This window comes from Bison bison, unplaced genomic scaffold (assembly GCF_000754665.1).
Source record: "Bison bison bison isolate TAMUID 2011002044 unplaced genomic scaffold, Bison_UMD1.0 scf7180017862979, whole genome shotgun sequence".
In the NCBI taxonomy this organism is placed as follows: domain Eukaryota; kingdom Metazoa; phylum Chordata; class Mammalia; order Artiodactyla; family Bovidae; genus Bison; species Bison bison.
The window spans coordinates 477,782-499,146 of NW_011493551.1; the positions used below are offsets into that span (position 1 = coordinate 477,782).

The window sequence follows — 21,365 nt, forward strand, 5'->3', positions numbered from 1 at the left end:
GCGCATATAAAGAACAGTGTAACTTACGGGCTATTACTGGCAAAGGATGCTGGATCCTTCTGCTTGCCAGCCAAAGACAGCCATGTGCCAATTGCATAAATGCAGTTTATAATTCACTCAGCTGGCCAGATTTTAAATCATGCGATTCTAAAACTAATTTTCTTGATTTGGAGGAGTCACAGTATTTCCATTTTTTAAAAAAAACATAAGGTGAAGCTTTATTATATTTTCCTGTCATCTCACTTGAATCATTTCTATTTGTATTACATGAACTTATCCCTTATTCAGCAGTTTATACCCTGATGCTGAGAAAGATTGAAAGCAGAAGGAGAAGAGGGTGACAGAGGATGAGATGGTTGGATGGCATCACCAGTTCAATGGACACGAACTTGGGCAAATTCTGGGAGATGGTGCAGGGCAGGACAGGGAAGCCTGGCATGCTGCAGCCCATGGGGTAGCTAACAGTCAGACACGAATTGGCGACTGAACAAATCCCTTATTCATTAGAGATGTGTCTTCATTCACTTCTTAGTAGGAATTTTATATGGTAAATTAACCCTTTGCCTTTATTTTCTTTGTCCAAATTCTACCTATCTCTTCTTTTTCTCCCTGAATCATCATCTCCATCTCATAGCTTCAAATACCATCTACATGCTGATGACTCTCAAAGGTACCATTTCCAGCTCTAGCCAACTCTGAATTTCTAAATCTCTATATGAATATTGAATGGGCATTTCAAACTTAATATGCCCAAATGGAACTCTCAGGGTCCTCCCCAAACCTCCTTCTCTGTTCCCCATCTTAGTAAATAACAACACCATTCACCTAGCCAAAAACACTGGACTTACCCACTTTCCTTTTTGCTCATACCACACACTCAATCCAGCAAGTTCTATCTTCAAAATATACCCTGAGCTTGACCAGATCACACCATTTTATATTCACCATGTTAATCCAAGCCATGCCCTTATCTCTGGCCTAGACCAGAAGGGCCACCTACAGGTCACACCGATTCTATTCTTGCCCCCAAAAGTCTGTTCTCCATTCAGAACCCAGAGAAATAATTTTAAAGCTCAAAGAAAATCATATCACTATTTAACTCAAACTTCTCAAAAGGTATCCAATCACACACAAGGTTTTGGAGTAAATCTCAACTCCTTACCATGCCTATAAGATCTACCATTGACCTCATTTCATATCACTCTGCTCCCCAGAACCACTCCCCAGCTCAAGGCCAGCCAGACTGGCTGCCTTCCTGCCCCTCTATCCTGCCAAGCTCAGCCTACACCAAGGCCTTTCTTTTTGCCTTCTGTTTCCTCTGCTAACCACCTCTCCGCAGATTCCTTCACTACATTCAGATCTCTGCACACAATTTCTATCCACCCCTCTCCAAACAAAGACCTTCTCAGACCTCTTTCAAAAGGAACCCCTCAGGTTTGGGGCAAAATGGATACATGCACATGCATGGCTGAGTCCCTTCACTGTTCACCTGAAACCATCACAAAATTGTTCATTGGCTATACCCCAATACAAAATGCTGTTGGTGTTAAAAAGAACTCCTCACTTCTTTTATAGCACTTATCACTCCCTGAAATTGTATTATCTATTTAGTTATTTCCTTCATTCACAAAACACTTATTTCATGAGCACCCACCACCATGTACAAGGTGCTCTTCTAGGAGCTGGGTAGAGAGCAGTGAATAAGTAAAGACCCCTGCCCTCATGGAGGTCACATTCTTGTCACCCCACTCAAATCCAAGCTTCAGTCCACTGAGTCCCCAGTGCCCAGAGCCGTGCCTTGGCACAGAGTGGGCATTCATGCATGTTTACTGAATGGAGGAAGGGTCCCACCCACCTGGGACCACTGGTTCCCTGAGAACTCCACCATAGACCTCTTCCTAAAAGATGGGGCTCTGAGGAAGCCAGAATGTCCACTGTGTCCCTTTGGGCACAGTAATGGGGACAGCCAGCCTCCCATGTTTCAGTTGGGTCCCTAACCTTGGGCCTGACCAACTGCCCTTCTTTCCCCGCCCCACCCCAGCAACCTGCATACTCCCCAGGCGGCCACGCCTCCAGGTCATGTCTCACTGGGTCGTAAGAGCATCTGATTCACCTAGTTAGGAGTGGACCAGGCAGTCAGCAGCAAACAAACCAGCTTCTCTCAATCAATAAAGAACGGCTGGAATCAAGACGCATGGGTCATACTGCCTTCCTGGCTCATGGTCCCCCCAGCTCAGAACTCACGTGAGACCTTCACCATCAACTAGCTGGTATGCCTCCAGGCACTCTTAGCATTAGAACCCACTTGTGTTAAGGACATATTTTTGCCTCTTTCAGCTGCCACAGATGCAAGACATTTACCTGCTGTGATGAGTAATTAAGTTTCTTTGGAAAGCGGAAGAACATTTGTTAACTGTGAAATTATCTGATGGCAAATAAAAATGAAGGTAATTGTGAAACAGAGTTAATTTATCTTTCTAAAAAAGGGCAGCTGGAATGGTAGGATCAGATCAGATCAGTTGCTCAGTCGTGTCCGACTCTTTGCGACCCCATGAATCACAGCACGCCAGGCCTCCCTGTCCATCACCAACTCCCGGAGTTCACTCAGACTCACGTCCATTGAGTCAGTAATGCCATCCAGCCATCTCATCCTCTGTCGTCCCCTTCTCCTCTTGCCCCCAATCCCTCCCAGCATCAGAGTCTTTTCCAATGAGTCAACTCTTCGCATGAAGTGGCCAAAGTACTGGAGTTTCAGCTTTAGCATCATTCCTTCCAAAGAAATCCCAGGGCTGATCTCCTTTAGAATGGACTGGTTGGATCTCCTTGCAGTCCAAGGGACTCTCAAGAGTCTTCTCCAACACCACAGTTCAAAAGCATCAATTCTTCGGTGCTCAGCCTTCTTCACAGTCCAACTCTCACATCCATACATAACCACAGGAAAAACCATAGCCTTGACTACACAAACCTTTGTTGGCAAAGTAATGTCTCTGCTTTTGAATATGCTATCTAGGTTGGTCATAACTTTCCTTCCAAGGAGTAAGCGTATTTTAATTTCATGGCTGCAGTCACCATCTGCAGTGATTTTGGAGCCCCCAAAAAATAAAGTCTGACACTGTTTCCACTGTTTCCCCATCTATTTCCCATAAAGTATGGGAATGGTAGGAAGGGAAAAAACGAAAATGCAAATCCCTTGAAGAACCACTCTGGAGGACTCGAAATATGTGTTTAAAAATCCGTGTTTCTAACATACGCGTTCACTTCTCAACTTGCTTGCACAGAATCACCCAGCTCTACACCTCAGAACTAAACAGGATTACTCCGTATTTGCTCAGCATTTTATTCCCTTGGAAGCATTCTCACATAATCTTTCAGCAGAGCAGGAGTCATTTCACTGTCTGCAGGCCCAGGGAGGTAAAAAAAAAAAAAATGCACCTAAGAACCCACAATAAATAGCAGAACCAAGGAGGTAGCAGAACTCATATATGCCTAGGCCAGTCCCAGTTTCCTTCCTTCTATGACAGAAAATGCAGTGTGGTTCTCTGAAAATCCCATTCCATAGTCCACTGAAAACATGGCCCTCCGTTGAATTACAGCAGCAACAGCAACAAATAAAACACAACACATATTTACCAGTGGTGTAAGGTGCTGGAAAGATGCATTGGTCCTGGGGCTCCGGGCAGGGAGAAGGTCTCACAAACTCTTTCAACAAATGCCACCACTCCTGCAATGACAAACATACAAGACATCTGAAGCAGGCACCCTGCGGCCTCTCTCCAAGGAGGCCTTCTAAATACCAATGGCTAGGCACCCTGTTTAGACTCAAAGCCTCCCTCCTCATCCTCCAGCCCCACTTCCTTCTCACCCTGACCTCCCCTGGTAGAAGCTGCATCTTTAGTTCATTGGCTGAAAAGGTCCCATGAGAATCGATGGATCTCAGGCAGAAAGAATCTCCTGAGACCATCTATGACAGATGCCAAGTGGGTCACCTCTAGCCTGTAGAGGTATTATAGTAATCTGCAGGATATGTTCAGAAAATTTGAGCCAAAAATTTAAAAATCAAAAACTGTCCCATAAAATCCCAGATTTCTGGCTTCTCCTTTCAAAAAAGAGAGGATCTGTCAACATGGCCCCTGTTCATGTCTGAAAATAATCAGCTGGTGCTAAGAAACAGCTGCCCTTCACAGGCAGGCTTGGCTATTCCAATACGCCACAGTCCCTATCGCTCCCCATCATCCCAACACAGAGAAAAGCTGTGGTGATCACTGTCCTCGTGTTATTTTGTTAGAGATACAAAAATATTTCCCTCTCCCTATGATTCTAACAAAAGTGGAAAATTTTGTTCTAAGGGGTTGAGCTCTAAGAGGGGGGAATAAAGGTATAAGCACATATAGCACCTTAAGTTAGTGACCTCATTTCTGTAGACATTTGCAACCCTTGAACAAGAATATCACTCCCATTTTACATAAGTGAAAGGAGGAAACTGACTTACCTACTCCTACAGTTAGAACTGGCTCTGTCTCTAGAACTAACGTTCAACCCAGGACTCTTTCACTATGCCCCCCTGCACAGCAGTCTTCTATTACAAAGCAAAAAGTCAGTTTTATATATATACATATACACACAGGGGGTGTGTGTGTTTCTCTCAAAGCTAAATACTCAATTCAAGGAAACACAATCGAAGTAGCCAACCTACTCTGTACTAAAATGCTGGCCATACCTTCATTTGCCAAAGAATGTAAGAGTAAGTTATATCAGGTTCCCTACGGGCCTGTTTCCTAATGTGACATTTTCAATACAATTGTGCTGCTTTACACACAGTAGTTCTCACAAATACCATGAATTGGCTACTTCAAAAGCGCTCGGTTAACATTCCAAACTGCCTGAAACACTCTTTATGCTAGAAAAATGTCCCTGAATGTGCATCTAGAATACAAGGCTATCCATAAGCTTATATACAGGTACGACCACTGTAATAAATGAACAGTGTTCAACTATAAGGTCACGAAGGGAGTTATTTATATCGTTCCCCTCAAAGAATGTGTTGATTCTCTCACTCAGCAGGTATTTACTGAGTCCTATTACACGCCAGGCAGCAGGTGAGGTGATGGATACATGAAGAGATTCAGAAACTCAAAGACTTCTAAAACAACAGGTGAATATAAAAATCTGGGCAGGCGCAGGTGCCATGGGAGCCCTGAGTAGGGGCTCCTAGTGCAACTGAGGGGAAGAGACGCACCCTAACACGGCCAGGCGTCAGAGGAAAGCCTGAAGCAGGCATGGGAGTGCGGCAGGCAGGGGGCTAACCAAGGGGAGGTGGGAATGACAGGGACAGTGGAGCTGGAGCAAAACTTATGGACAGCCCCTTCAATTTATACTGTCCAGACCTTGTATTATCTTACAGGTCTTAAAAACTCCACCTTATGCCACCTGACCCAGCAGCATCTATCAAGACTTGATGCACAGCCCACATGTGCTCTCTTGAATGTTGACCTTGCCAAGTGCCCAGAGCAAAAATGCCACTAGTTTCAGCCCCGCTGCCAGGCCACGCCCATCTGTCACTCCCTCAGGGCAATCAATGCTGTCCCAGAGTCTGCAGGACGCTAGAAACAAAGGGGTCGAAACACTCAACCTTCCTGTATTTCCAGAACCTCCATGATGTCTGAGAAGACAGTAAACAGATTTTTCCCTGTGCCATCACGAGATGGTCCTGTCTCTACCTCGAGACCTGGATTTCTACAGCCAGAATCTACTATGCAGTCGAGACTCAGGCAGCAAGTTTTGTGAGAAAACGTTCCAAAACATCTGCCCATCAAAATGCCCATGTATTTGCAGGGCAGCAATAGAGACAGAGACATAGAGAACAGACTTGTGAACACAGTACAGGAAGGAGAGGGCGGGATGACTTGAGACAAGAGCACGGAGACATATGCCTCCCCCTGTGTATAACAGATAGCCAATGGGAATTTGCCGGGCGACACGGGGAGCTCAACCCAGTGCTCTGTGACAGCCCAGAGGGGACGGATGGGGAGGGACATGAGAGGGGAGTTCAGGAGGGAAGGGACACAGGGATGATGCCTATGGCCAATTCATGCTGATGTATGGCAGAGGCCAACACAATATTGTAAAGCAATTATCCTCCAATGAAAAAAAAGAAAAAAAAAAAATGCCCAAGTGGAGGTCCCCGCTTTCTTCAAGGAGAAGAAAGAGAGGAGCCTCCAGCCTTGATCCAGGTGTGGCAAAGCCAGGGCAGCACCCCCGAATGACAAGCTTTGGAAAAGGGCCATAAAGAGAAGTGAAGACCAAATACACGGCCATGGTTAGGGATCAGGGTCAAGGTCTGTACAAGGACACAAGGATGCATCTCTGGATCTGTACCCGCTGGGCAGGTTCCCAAATCTGGCTGAAAATTAGAATCACTTAGTGTTCTTGCCTGGAGAATCCCAGGGATGGGGGAGCCTGGTGGGCTTCCGTCTATGGGGTCGCACAGAATCAGACACGACTGAAGCAACGTAGCAGCAGCAGCAGAAAACAAAAACCGCTTCTTGGGCCTCAGACCTATCAAATCAGAATCTCTGGTTTGGAGCTGTAGGAATTATATAGGTGATTCTGATGCCCAGACTCTGATACTCATTTAGAAAAGGGTCACCTCTCACCTTTTTCCAGAACAACCTTTCACTCTTCAGAACAATGTCAAGGTCATTAGTTGAGCATCTTTCTGGCAGGATTCAAGAATGTAGGCTTTGGGGGAGTTGCACATCCTTAGTCTGTTTACTTACTACCCTTACCTCATACTGTCACCACGATCACTTAACTCCTTTTTACTTAAAAATAGAATGGCAGCAGCCAGGATGGCAACTGGGTAAATGAAGCCAGCCTCCCTCTCTGCCCTAATCCCTGTATACCATGACCCAATGCCAGGGCACCCAGACTATTGGAGTTATCCAGTCTCAGCAAATCTGAGCCCTTTTACACCTATGTCGGCTCACCCTGACAGAGCAAAGGGTCTGGGAGCATCTGGTCACCAACATGGCCTTTGAGGAGCAGCTCCAAGCACACAGTACTCTGATCAGGTCCCTACTGCCCACCAAAGAGCAGGACACTGCAGATCGATGAGACGTCTGGAAACCTGCCAAGCTGGCCCAGCACTTCTCTTCCCAGCTTCCCACTTGCGGTCAAGAAACGGCCTGAACAATCTCAAGCCAAGAATGGCAAAGTAAATGCTGTGTACCACAAGGATGACAGATTGGAAGAAGCCTGTTTCCTGAATGGACCAGCCTAGACAGATCTCTTCTCTGACATCAACAGATGCTACTAGGTGACCTTCAGACAGCCCAGCACTGGAGAAAACCACAGCTGACCAAGGTCAGTCTCCCTGGCTGCAAGGCCCAGCAGCAATCCATCATATCCTTTACCAGAACAAGGAGACAAGCAGCCCCTTCAGTCTAAGGGCTCTCCTCTCTGGTCATAATGCAAATCTGGAAGGGCCCAGTGGGGCAGGAAGTCTAGCAAAAGCACAAGATGCTTCTGGGGGGATAAGCAATACAAAATTTCTTACAGTACCTTATATCCTTGCATAAAACAAGAGCTTTCTCTGACCTAATCCTCCAAAAGACATCACAAGAGTTGCTCAAAGCCCTGCCAAATACCCTGAACCATCAGCTCCCTCATCTATATCCTCATCTCTAGCCCAACCCAAGAACATGGAACAATCCTGGATGTTGGGAAAGTCACCCTGGCCACCTTCATTCCTACTCAACACCAATCCAGACTGTCCAGCCAACTCTGGACCAACAAAAGCCCCTCTGGATACATTCATAACTACTGCATATCTCTCCTTCAGAGCACAAATCATTTACTTTTATGTTGTTTTCCCACTAACATATGGATAAGGATCCATGCTGCTGTCTGTTTTGTCTTTGTGTTGTTGTTTAAACTCTTTTGTTTGCTTGACTGGTGATCACGTATCCCAAGTGACTTCAAACTCTCTGGGTTCCTTCAATGTATACCACAAATTTCATGCCTTTCAACTAAAGGATGACCAAGTCAATCCATTCCCTAACCACTGAGTCTTGCCACTGGCCTCTGGAATCTAATTAGTCACATCCATCAATTAGTCCACTAATTCAGTAGACTAGGAAGGACTTTGCTCAGAAGGTCAGTGTAGGATTGGTAAAGCACTAATCCAGTTGTATTCCCAAGGTCAAGTTCAACTGCAAAGGCTGAAGTCAGCAAGGAAAGGTTTACCAAGTGATGAGGAGAGAAGAGTCAAGACATGCAATCTGAGGTTCCTAATGGACCCTAACCCTCAACTTGATGCTCAAAGCACCTGTTCTCTGCCTTTGAGGGATGGTGGGGCCTGGCTCCTATCTCCCACCAGGAATCTGATCATAATTCTGGCTATGAGGCTTGATGTGACACAGCTTCAAATTTCTGGGACTGCTTGATTGCCAGAGCTGTTTCCTATTACTCTTCAGCTCCTATAAACTTCTGGGTCCCTGACCTTGCCTGGAATTCTGGTTTCACGCCCTCCCCAACCCCTGCCACTTCATTTGTGTGTGTCCTAACTCCACCTGACCTTGAGGCATCCTGCCCATGACATTCACCCAGATCCTGGCTCTACCCCCTCTGCACACACCCCTCCAAAGCCTGGCACACAGGAGTGTCCACTGAAGGTAACTTGAACTCCAAGGCCCAACTTTCTTCCCAAGCTCATGGGAGACTCTCCACCCTCACAAACTCCAACTCTTCCATCAATAAACCCAGATGGTCCAGGCGAGAAAAATCAATCCCCAACTGGCCTTGAGGCTGACCAGGTCAGGAAAGAAACAAACCACAATGATTATCTTTCCTTTTTATGCAGATTTTAAAAATCATATTGCATTTATTACTCTAAGATGTCTTTAACATATACAAAACGAACTGTTTTGACCTCTGAAAGCACTTCCCTACTTCTCAGAGCAAATCCCACTGGGTCCAGTGCCACACCCTCAGGACCTGAATGCCACTGAAGCTTCCAAGATGCTCAATACTCAGGTGGCTCCTACCTCCCAAACACTGCTCACCTCTGGTCTTATTGCCCCACTGTCCCCCTTCCACACCCAGCGGCAGAAGAAAGAGATCTTTGGGAGCTTTTTATAGCTCTCCCACCTACTCCACAGATTCAGTAGGAAGGAGAACGAAGTTTCCAAGTTCTCTGAATGACACAAAGCTCTTAAAGTAGAATAAAATTAGTCAAAAAATAGCAAAATGATTTTTAGCTCCCTTTAAAAAAAAAAAAGCACACCTACTTTATTTAAATGACTCACAGTGACTTCATACTTTCTTCCACTGGGATATGTTTTCCTTCCTCCCAAAGGTGGTGGGACCCTCCTTTCTTCCCATCCACTCCTAAGATAAGATATCTCCACAAGATACTTGGTTCGGATTTGAGGGCCCCCAGGGAAAATCTTGACAATGAACAAGTCAGGCAATATTCTTGCTCCCAGGATGTGATAAATAAGATAATCATGGATTGAAAGTAGTTTTTGTTGGTAGGACTGAAGTTAGGTAGTCAGGGCTGCTGCTGCTGCTAAGTTGCATCAGTCGTGTCCGACTCTGCAACCCCATAGACGGCAGCCCACCAGGCTCCCCCGTCCCTGGGATTCTCCAGGCAAGAACACTGGAGTGGGTTGCCATGTCCTTCTCCAATGCATGAAAGTGAAAAGTGAAAGTGAAGTCGCTCAGTCTTGTCCGACTCTTCATGACCCCATGGACTGCAGCCTACCAGGCTCCTCCGTCCACAGGATTTTCCAGGCAAGAGTACTGGAGTGGGTTGCCATTGCCTTCTCCGAGTCAGGGCTAGGCTTAGTTAAGAAACGATATTTGACCTGAGCTCTCCCTGGTGAGAAAAATCCCAGCCACAATAAGAGACAGGGAAAGAGCTTTGCAGACAGGAGGAGGGGCAAATGCAGAGACTCACAGGAACGAGCCTTGGGCCACCTACAAGGAGACTCTTCCAGCTCATCTCTCCAATACCCAGCTTTCCATGCATCTCCACAACACCACTAAGCTCACAGCTCAGCGGTGTGGCTCCACCAGGCCTAAAGTCTAATAAACCTTTGCTCAAGGGCTTCCCTGGTGGTCCAGTAGTTAAGAATCCACCTTGAAATGCAAGAAATGTGGGTTCAATCCCTGGTCTGGGAACTAAGATCCCACATGATGCGGAGCAACTAAGCCCATGCACTGCAAGTACTGAGCCCAGGCTCTAGAGCCCACGTGCCGTAACTACTGAAGCCCATGGGTCCCAGAGCCCATGCTCCGCAACAAGAGAAGCCAGTGCAATGAGAAGCCTGCGCACCGCAACTAGAAAAAGCTGGCACGCAGGAACGAAGACCCAGCACAGCCAAAAATAGCTAAATAAAAATTTTTTAAAATAAAGAAACCTTTGTTCAGGCAGCTCCCTCCGCTGCCTTAGTAGCTGTTAGCTCCCTCTTGTCCCTCAAGATCCCTTTGGTTGTGCCCAGTGCCCTTCCCCTCTATCCCAGGGTGATATAACTGAAATCCTTTAGTCTGTTTCCCCCAACCAACTGTCCCTTGATCACTGGGGTCCAATCTAACTCATCCCTGTTGGCCTTAGACCTGGCACATGGGTGGTACTTAGTCAAGGTGCATTAAATTAAATCACCTCGCACACACACATAAATGAGTGCATCTATAAACTGGTGAGATCTGAATAAGGACAGCAGACTGCAGCAGTGCCCGCTTCCTGGTTTGGATGCTGTGCTAGTTATGTAAGATGTTACCACTAGGTGGAAGGGCACACAAGAGCCCTGCATCTTTTGCAGTGGGGAGAAGGACAGTTAACTTCCTATGAGTCTGTATTTCTAAGTTTTAAAATTCTTTTAAAAACCTCAACAATTTTTACCTTTTACATACTCTAGCTTTGTGGTTTCTCCTTAAAAATGGCACGATCTGGTGATACTAGGTTTCAAGACAACAGCAGAGGGGACTGTGCAGTGACTGTTCTCCCTTAGATGGGCACAGCTCTCAGATTCATCTCCCTAAACACCAAAGCCAAGTGTCAGCTGCTATTCCTCGGGGTGCCTGCACTGCATTACCTCCTAGAAATATTTCTCTATCAAAAGTAGGGAAATGAAAGGCCAAGAGGATCTTCTACTTCCAGAAAAAAGGGAGACTGCCACATTTTGGTGAAAAACATTCCCGTAAGTTTGGTTTTGAAACCCCTCCACCCTTAATGGCATGGTACCTGCCCAGCCTGAGGCACTTGAGGTTTGGACCCTGGACTTTCGAGGATCAAAGTTTTTACTCTAAGTCAGCAAATAAATTTAAAAACCAAACCACTGGAAAAGAACGCAGTTTAAATACACAGTATCCCCTTCTGCCCTAAATATCAATATTTTGCTTCTCTCATCTCACCTTTCCTGAGAACACAGGATGCTGCCCTCAGCCACCAAAAGAGAAGGTTCTACCTCGTATGCATGATCACACCCAGATATATAAGCGGCATTTTGTTTTTCCACTGAAATGGCAGTTCTGTTCAGCAGGGGAGGGAAAAGGCCCTTGGGGCATGCCTTCCCCCACCTTTCCCATCACACCTCCACCAGCACGTCCCAAAAGGAACGTGCTTGGAGTGCAAGTGTCCCTGAGAGGGGGTGGGGCCGAGGCACAGAGCCCCGGAGAACTGCCCAGCGAATGTTTTTAGAGCAGTAGTTTTCAGTCAGGCTACAGAGTCACCTGGGACTCTAGATGACGCTCCTCAGGTGACTCTCTTGCAGACAAGCACAGCACTGATTTCGTCCCTTGGCGTTTTGAAACTATTAATTTAGAAAAACCCCTCACTAACCTGGGCACCAGGGCAGAACACACCTCTCCAGCCAAAAGATGCCAGAGCCGTGTGGTCCGGTAAGGCAGTCACTAGCCACATGTGGCCACTGAGCCCTTGAAATGTGGCTGGTGTGAACTGAGATGTAAAAGGAACGTATACCCTGGATTTTGAAGACTTGGTACGGAAAAAGAACACAAAATAGCTCACTGATTTTTAAAAGTACTGATTATATATTGAAATAATGTTTAAATACACTGGGTTAAAACAAGCATGCATGCTAAGTCACTTCAGTCATGTCTGATTCTGTGCGACCTCATGAACTGCAGCCCACCAGACTCCTCTGACCATGGGATTCTCTAGGCAAGAAAACTGGAATGGGTTGCCATGCCCTTCTCCAGGGAATCTTCCCAACCCAGGGATGGAACCTGTGTCTTTTATGTCTCCTACATTGGCAGGCAGGTTCTTTACCACTAGCACCACTTAGGAAGACCAGATTTACAAGTATACAGTTAAAATTAATCTCATTTCTTTTTACCTTTTAAGTGTGGCTACTAGAACACTTTTTACTTTTTAATTGGAGAATTAGAAAATCTTAAATGGCACACACGGTTCACATCTATTACACAGCCACACTCAAGGAGACACTCAACATTCTAGGATGGGGATTAGAATCCTAATGGAAAAATGAGGGCTCTGGTCAGGCCTGTCGAGGCCTACCAAGTACATGATACTCGGCAGGTTCTCGATGTCTCTGAAGCTCAGTTCCTCCCCAGATACAGGCATGAGAACACCCAGCACGCTGGGCCCAGGGAAGTAAAATAAGAGTATCTGGAAGCATCAGACTGATGTCTTCCTAAAGCTGGTACTCAACACTTGTGCCCTTCTTCCACCAGCAACATACAAGAGGGACCAGGGCAGGTCTTCTTTCTGTCCTTGCCTGGTCCCCCAAACACCAACGTTTCCTAGAACCTTCTGGATGTCAGGCCAACCCTTCATGCTTTTCTGCAGAAGTGTTTCTCCCATGTTCCTAGGAGCCCAGAGAAGGGGCCAGGATATCCATGCGCAAACCTGCAAGTTCCAGCAGCCTTTTTATTCTTCTGCTACCTTCAGTCACTGAAGAAGTCATCTTAATGAACACAAACACCAGACAGCTGAGCACAGGGATCAATCCAGCCCCGGGAGGGACACCGGCAGGAGACAGCATGTTATCTCAACCAAACAGTCACTGCTCCTTCCCTTGGATTAAAAACCTCCCCTATGCTAAGCCATCTCCATCTCAAACCAGCACAAAAGAGTAATTTCTTGAAGAACAAAAATTTAAATATCCTTCCCAGTATTTCTGTCAGTAAAATATGACCATGAAACTCAACTTGTTCTTCCTTCTTAGGGCAAATCTCTCTATGGGGGAAAAAAAAATACTATGTAAATGAATCACTACATTTTCCCCACTGAGTCTGAACTGTCTCATATTTTTTTTTATTGGAAATAGGGTACAAAGTGAATAAGCATCAAATCTGAAAACTCTGATACATTTTTAAAATTTTCAATGCAGAAAAATGATCGGGGTTTGTTCATTGTAATACAAACTACACGCTGACTCTGGCACATCAGCCCTAAGCCCCTGCACCCAAACCACAGAGCATTTTCCTAGATCACTCCTCCCAAGTCTGCTTCTCACATTCTTCTGCTCCATAGCTAGCCTCCATCTCCCAGATAGAACATGCCGGAGTAGCATGAACGTAACTGTCTCTATGTAGCCCTGACTTCACTTGGGAGTCATAATCACAATCACATAATCATAATTACAATCCAGCCCAAACAAAATTCAAAATGTTGTTGATCTCTTGAATGCCAGTGGGAGGGAATGCAATTCTTAATACATTGGAAAACATCTTTAAAACCCCTCCTCCTTCTCTACCACTTAGTATCCCATACACAGCCAGTGGTCACCCTTCTATAGATTCTCCTCTTCATCTCCCTCCAACCCCCAGCTCATACACACTTTCCCTCTCTTTTTCTTTAGCCTCTGTTTCTTCTTCTCACCACAAGTATTGGGCCTTTTCAGACGCAAATACAAGCCCACATACACACTCACACAAACTCTGACTGACCCATCTCTTAGTTCTCCAGCACAGCCTCCACTCGTTTTCCCTACATGAAAAAGGCCCAGGAACTGAGCTAACCAGGAGAAAATTCTCCTTAAAAGGTAGGGTAACTGGGAAGGCTGAGTAATAGACAACAATTTTGTTTAGCAGAGAGAAGAGAAAGTCCATGAACATTCACAGTGGCATGTGGCCAAGGAGTGTTAAATGTTACTCCTTAAATCAGCCAGTCCAATTTCAGAAAAGATGCTCTTTATTGACACCCAGATTATACTAATACCTCTGCTGGAGAGACAGCCCAGCACAGCCATGAAGCAGCCAGCCCACCTTGACCTCTAAAAGCTTCTACCACATGTTGACTGTGTATATCGATCATTATACGAATGGGGAAAAGGAGCACATGGAGAGGGGGCGTTCCGAGGTCTCTGCCTACAGCAGAGAGTCATCCCGGTGCTTGGAGAAGTTACCATGACCTGAATGTGTGGAACAGGGGGCCGAGCACCATATAAAGGACTTCAGAGATAGCTCTGTTTATGCAACAGCTTTGCTCCTTCGTTCACATGCACAGAGGCAGCATCAGAAGCAGTGAGGAGGAAGACGGAGAAACTATGATGAGAACGACCCAGCCTGTGCTTTCAAGGAAACAAGCAGAGGGGAGAAGAGCTATACAAGGTCAAAACTGATGAAGAATTATGTCTGTTCATGAACAAGGTAAGAAGAGAGGACACTGTTGGCCAGGCACAACTGAAAGAATGCCACCCTACAGCCTGGCTCTGCCAAGGATTCACTGTGTGGCCTTGGGCAACTTCCTATACCTCTCTTAGCCTATTTCCAAGCCTGCAAAATGAGAAGACTGGCCATAGGCGATTAGTGTTCCTTTCCAGCCCTGATGTTCCACAGTTCTCTGATTTCAAGGATACCTGCCATGCAGGTCATGAACAGGTGGAGAACAGAACAGAAGAGCAGGCAGGACGAGGAGTACAAACAATTTCAAAAATCTTAATTACTATGATCACTGTCACTCTGTGAAAATACCCACTGTACCTTTTAGAGCTACAAGCGTGGTCAGAGTTACAGGTCCGTTTCTAGCCCTGTAATACCAGAACAACATGCACACTGTACCTTGAGTAGGCTGCTTGCTAATGGGCCACACTGAAGACACATTAAGAACATGGCCTTCCTCCCACAGTGGTGAGACCCTTCCTTGTCCTAATGAAAGTCAGAGTTCATCAAGCTCCCTGGTTGGCAAATGAGCAGAATGCCTCTCCAAGTCACTGAGCTCAGAGAGGCAGAACCAGGAGAGAAGCCCAGATTGTCTGACTCCACACCTACTGTTAAATGCCAGTAAGAAAACTGTGTGGGAGCCCTGCAAAGCTTGGACACTTAGAAACTCCACGTGGTTGCACCTAACTGGTCTAAGAGGATGGGGGAGGATTGTGTAAAGGGGAAGCCGGGAGCTGCCTCTCCTTCCTCCACCTCCTTGACAAGCAGGGTCATTACCAGCTGCAGGGTTGGTATCCATCTAATATCCTGTTACATGTGTATATATATCCCAATTTTCAGCAATGCAGGTGGTGACTTGTACTCTAGGACTGAGGTACCCCAGAGCCTGGGCTCCCACTGAAATCCTATGCAAATCTGACCACTTTCTAAATGCACATACACAGGCAAGTCATTAAACATCTCAGGGCCTCAGTCTCCTCATCTGTAGAATAGGGATAATAGAACTCTACACCTCACAAGGTTATGAGAAGGATTCAAGGAGGCGATACATGTAAGTGCTTAGTACAATGCCTACAACCACATGAATGCTACAGTTATTATCACTGTACTTTTTCTGGGGAAGAGTCCACAAAGTTTTCATCAGCTTTTCACACCCAATAAAAATTAACGTCAACCCTCTCCCACGTGCTATCCTTGGAACAGAACCGAGATCATCCTGTGGGAAGTTTCTCCCTTAGCTTCCTAAGACTTCCTCACTGTTTCAGAAGGAAGGGATGCAAGGCTTTCTATGCTTCCCATCTGTGGAGAGCAGGAGAAAAAGAACTCTGGTGAACTGAATAAGCATTTCTGTGGCTGGGAAATGCCTCCTCAGACCCTTAAGGCCCCACCCTAACAGTGGGAAATTAAAAAGGACAAGACCAGACCCCAACTCCAGTTTCTACACAGCTGGGAATAAGTCCACTCTGTCCTGACCCATTGGGGTGCAGGAGGAGGGTTACAGGTGCTGTGGCCCAGGCCCCCCTCCATCCCAGGTGTCAGACCATCTTTCCTACACCCCCTGCTAGGGAGCTGTGAAGACAGAAACAACTAACTCCAGGTACACAACAAGGTGATATACTTCACCCAACCGATGGGACGCCAAGAAGATCCGAAGCTGAGGCCCTAGCCCAGGAAGAAAAGTTTGAGGAGGAAAGAGATGAAAGGAAAGTGTAAGAGACGGGAAGCTACTCGGGTCCAGGCTTTGCAGCTCTCTGGTCTCACGACCTTGGACAAGTTACTCACCCTCTGAGTCTCGGCTTCCCTGTCAATAAAATGGGGGGGGGCGGGGGGGGCTAATTAACAATCCTTGCTTCAGAGGAGTTATGAGGCTCAAATGAGGTCATCAGTGCAGACATTTAACACATATCCGGCACACTGGAAGTGCTCGCTCAGCTTGATGACCATGAGGAGGATGAGGATGATGAAGGAGGAAGCAGACAAAGGTTAGCACGGCCGCAAACACTTACTGTCCTGCTGTTGTTCACATGTTGTATTAAAAACAAAACCAAGGCAGGCTTGTGGGGGAGAACTACCTGTACCAGAGGGACACACAGGGTCCTGAGCCCAAAATACAGAAGAGCTCTAACTGCAGAACCCCAGCCCACAGTAGGTAACAATGAAGGTGGAGAACACAGCGCCTAATGAAGGGCCTCAAACATCACGCTTTACCCTCAGCAGTAATAGCACCACTTCACAAAATAACCCAGTAACTCGCTAACAGGCATTTAGTCTTTGATCAACAATGAGGGAATTACTATCTAACAAACACGACGTTGGCTTACATGAAATCTTTTAAAGCAAGGCACATTTAGAAGGAAAATAAATACATGTAAAAATAAAAAAGGCACTTTTTTTGACAGTAAGAAAGACTGGGGATATCAGTTCCCAGGGCAGTCCCAGCTCCCACCATCTCCACATTCCAATCTGTCATCCTTCCTGACTCCTCTACCTTGTTACCTCGCTGGCAGACAAGGAGTAAGTTTGGAAGCCACCACGCCTTCCCAAATAATTTCCTCCAATATAAAAGCAATACATGTTCATCCTATAAAGCTGGGAAAACAAAGGAAATCTCAAAGGAAATGATAACCCAACCCCCAGCATTACCATGTTGATCTATCGCTGCCTGTTTCTCAAAGTCAAATCATTTTTAAAGAATGATATCCTATGGCTTTCCTAAGATAGCCAGCACGTCTGAAGATCAGTAAAAGCTGTAAGAATCAAGAAAAGTTTAGAACTGGTTGATAAAAGGGAGACAAGGCACGTGCACACACGCACACACACACGTGTAAGACCTGCCTCTCAGAGATCTCTCAAGCTTACAACACAGGATGGTCACTGTGGCCACCCCTGAGCTAAGAAGTTTAAACTCAGAGGATCAAACAAGAACTCCACCCACTAAAACAATGCTCTTTAAGTATGAAAAAGTCTAGCATTTCAAACAAGTGTTTTTTAAACACACATTGGAAAAAAAAAAAAAAATCCCAAACCTAGGATGTGTTCCTTGGCACAAATCTGGGTCAGTTCCTGGTGGGGTTCCAGGCTAGAATTTCAAAAGATATGTAATTATTCCTCATGTCACTGATACCATTCTACCAGACGCAAATAAATCAAAATCATAACAATAAAGAAAAACAAAACTGAACCTCTCTGGCAAACACACTCAATGCTTAGAAAACATGTTTTTACCAACATCTTTCATGGCTGCCTCTTAAAACCACTTTCAATATCACTTATGCCAAAAAAATAGGAAGAATAATTTGTTGACAAGTTTCAAGGTTGCCCTCATCCGTTTATTGGAGGGGCATCTCAGACAAGGTTATTAGTTCAGCAGGAAAGGACTTTGCAATAGATGAGCACCCAGTATTGGAACAGGGCAGCTCCTGGAGTGAGCAAGCTTCTCACTGCTGGAGGCATGTAAGCAGAGCTGTACAAACCATGTGGCTTCCAAGGTCCCTCACAACTTTAAGATTCAGTCTTTGTTTCAGAGGGCACTGCCCTGTGGCCTTCCCTCATTCTGCATTATGGAGAAAGATGGCAAGATCACTAGCATGGATTCCAGTAAAGTCTTTTCCAGAGCTCAGAAGGGCCTCAGAGACAGGCAAGGGCAAGAGGCGGGGGTCACTTCCCAGCCAGGAGGAGACAGGCTGGCCCAGAAGAATGGTCTCTAAGACTGAACAAAGAATTCAGAGGTGTCTGTGGGTGGCTCTAGAAACAGAGTGGAATGCCAAGACTTGGGAGTCCACAAGCCATATGCAACAGCTTTTCCGGGAAAGGCAGCACTGTCGGCACTTAATACAGATCCCTCTGGGTCCCCAGGACACAGGCAGCTCTGCCATTGCCCCACAAACCCTGGACATCACCAAATATAGGCAGAAGTCACTTCCTTGAAAATGTGCTAAAGCTCAGAGCTCAAGAAAGTTGCCTCTAAGACCCACAAAATAACCAAGTCCAGCAAACAATGACATGCAATTAACCAGGATGGTGTGTTTTCTCTATAATCTACAGTAAAAACAAAGAGTAACAAAATAGTTATTGGTCCAAAAAAACCACATCCAAAAGATGGCCTAATTCAACCCAGCTTCTTGGCCCTTGGTTACAGTTGGTCCACGGAGCTAGTAACACATGGCCCAATTAAAACCTAAAACTTAGAATTTTGGACAAACTTTAAAGTTTCATTGGCAAAATCATATAAGGCCAAAAGGTTTGCATGTTATTCCATGTAGGGACCCTCCATGTCCCTTAGGATAAGGCATGACACTTGTGACTTTTGGAGAAGACAGGAATTTTTCCTCCGAAAATAAAGTGTGTGGGCACAGCACACAGGGTGGAGAAGAAGAGCAAAATCCTCAGGTGGAGTCAACAGATAATACCTTGAAGTAGCAAAACATGCAAGCTATTAAAAAACGTGGAATACCAAAAGATGATGGCTATGATTTTGGTATTCATGGCAGGTGAAAGTGAGGCGGTAAATAGTTCTTGTAAGACCTATCTGGTTCTTGAAACCATGCATGCACACGTGTGTGTGTAGCTGCTCCAGTTGTGTCCAACTCTTTGCAACCCCCTGGACTGTAGCCCATCTGGTTCCTGTGTCCATGGGATTCGCCAGGCAAGAATACTGGAGTGGGTTGCCATGCCCTCCTCCAGGGGATCTTCTTAGACCCAGGGATCAAACCCATGTCTCTTACCTCTCCTGCGCTGGCAGGTGGGTTCTTCACCACTGCCCCACCTCGGAAGCACACATGAAACCACACGCATGTGTAAATTTGACAAAACTACAAGTTATAAAAAGAAGAAAACGGGGGTGGGACTAGGGTACCTTGGATGTATGTATTTCCCAACTTAAGTACTTTAGGGAAACGATAACACTTAACTGTGGTTTCTCCATATTTACTAACCAGAGTATTATATTCTAGTAACTTTTTCTTGATTAAAGAAATATTGTTCATTGTAAGAAAAAATTGGAAAGTAACACCCCCTCCCAAAAGTGGGGAAGGAGGAAAAACAATTATACAATCACTATCCGGAGAGAACCACTGGATGATTTGGAGGTAGTTTCTTTTTATACATGTGTATAGGTACATATACCAATAAAAAGAGAATTTGCTTGAACTCTTTGGAGTTATCCAATGACCATAAGGTTTCTGTTTTATTTTGGAGAAAGAACATTTTATTTTTTAAAGCATTAAGTAACTTAGGCCTTTGCTTCTTTTATTAGTCAAAATTAAGATTTTAAGGACAAGCATACCAGGTTATCATATTTTGTCTACAGGGTGCATTTACAAAGGAAAAAAAAAGTACTTTTTGGATAGTGGTGTGGCAATTTTCAGAATTCTTAGACATCAAATTGCAGCAGCAGGGTGAAAGCCTTACTGAAAATTGGTTTCACCTCGAAGGGTTTTCCAACCCTCTGCCTGTGTGCCCTGTTTCTCCCCATGCGTGTCTTGCTTCTCTCTCCCTGCCCACTGTCACCAGCTCTCCTCCCCACTCCACACCACTTTCCTGTTTCATTCATCTCACACCTATACCATTCTCCCTGAGACTCTAAAGCTGATGGAATATGGAACTGAAGTCATATTCTTATTACTCTTTGCATTTGCAGAATTGTCTTGAAGTTTAAAACAGGAACATAAAACATTCCTTTCACCCATTTTCTAAGGTCCCTGCTGCCTTTTTTTTTTTTTTTTTCCCCCTTTTTTTGCACAAAGGCAGCTGTAAGTCTAACTAGAAAACCCTCAGAAATAAGAGCTTTGATCCCTGTCTGGAAAAGCCAGTGTAGGCACAGAATAGGCCTTGTGTGGGCAAGGGATGGTTTCCTAGAGAAGCCAGGGAGGAGGACTAAAGTCAAAGTCAACTCACACTTCCCCTGGGGACCTGCAGGAGGAAGGGCCAGGCTCCCCCACCCAGCACCACCCCCTGTGAGAACATCAATAGATCCAGAAGGCAAACCTGGGCTTCCCTGGTGGCTCAGTGATAAAGAATCCATCTGCAATGCAGGAGACTTGGGTTCAATCCCTGGGTGGGGAAGATCCCCTGGAGAAGGAAATGGCAACCCACTCCAGTGTTCTTGCCTGGAGAATCCCACTGACAGAGGAGCCTGGCAGGCTATGGCCCATATGGTCGCCAGAGTCTTAGCAACTAAACCACCACCAAAAGGCAAACCTAAAACCATCAGGGTATCCAGCTAAAGAACTACCTACTCCTCCACCCCTCTGAGAAGGACCTGCATGTTTCTCTGATCATCCAAAACATTTTGAGTCTTTTCTCCCCTACAAGAGCTTCTTCTAAAATCAGGTTACCCCCATCCTATACATATAAGGCTTTTGTAACTCAGATGTTGGATACATCTTAAAAGAACTTCCTAGTTCAGATTAATTGGAAAAATTCTAAGTTCTCTCTTCCAGCCCTAAGAGAACTGCATACTTAACACAGTTGACTTCAACAGCTACAAGGGTCTGATGAAAAAAAATATTGACCAGGCACAATCCTAGGACTGCCTCCCACAGAAAATACAAATCTGATCTGATAACCCTGCCAGCAGTGAATTCACCTGCAGCTTTATCATCCGGCCCTCACTTTCCATTTTAGCTTTAGGCTCCTAATGGGATCCTTCCCCTTAGATGTTTCATGGAGCTCAGGCCTGGGTCACATACACAGTAGTTACAGCATCTACTGCAGGT

General features: G+C 45.6%; 1 protein-coding gene across 23 annotated transcripts in view; it reads right to left on the reverse strand.

Moving 5' to 3' along the window:
• The window catches only part of SORBS1 (sorbin and SH3 domain containing 1), a 236,387-nt gene that overhangs the window by 169,572 nt on the left and 45,450 nt on the right, over positions 1 to 21,365 (reverse strand). For 22 of the 23 annotated variants that reach the window (XM_010832967.1, XM_010832973.1, XM_010832971.1 and 19 more), the window contains one exon: positions 3,631 to 3,721. The exons of the other annotated variant lie outside the window; for it this stretch is intronic. The gene's annotated coding sequence lies outside the window, so the exon portion shown is untranslated. The remainder of the gene's footprint in view (positions 1 to 3,630; positions 3,722 to 21,365) is intronic. 23 annotated transcript variants of the gene reach the window in all.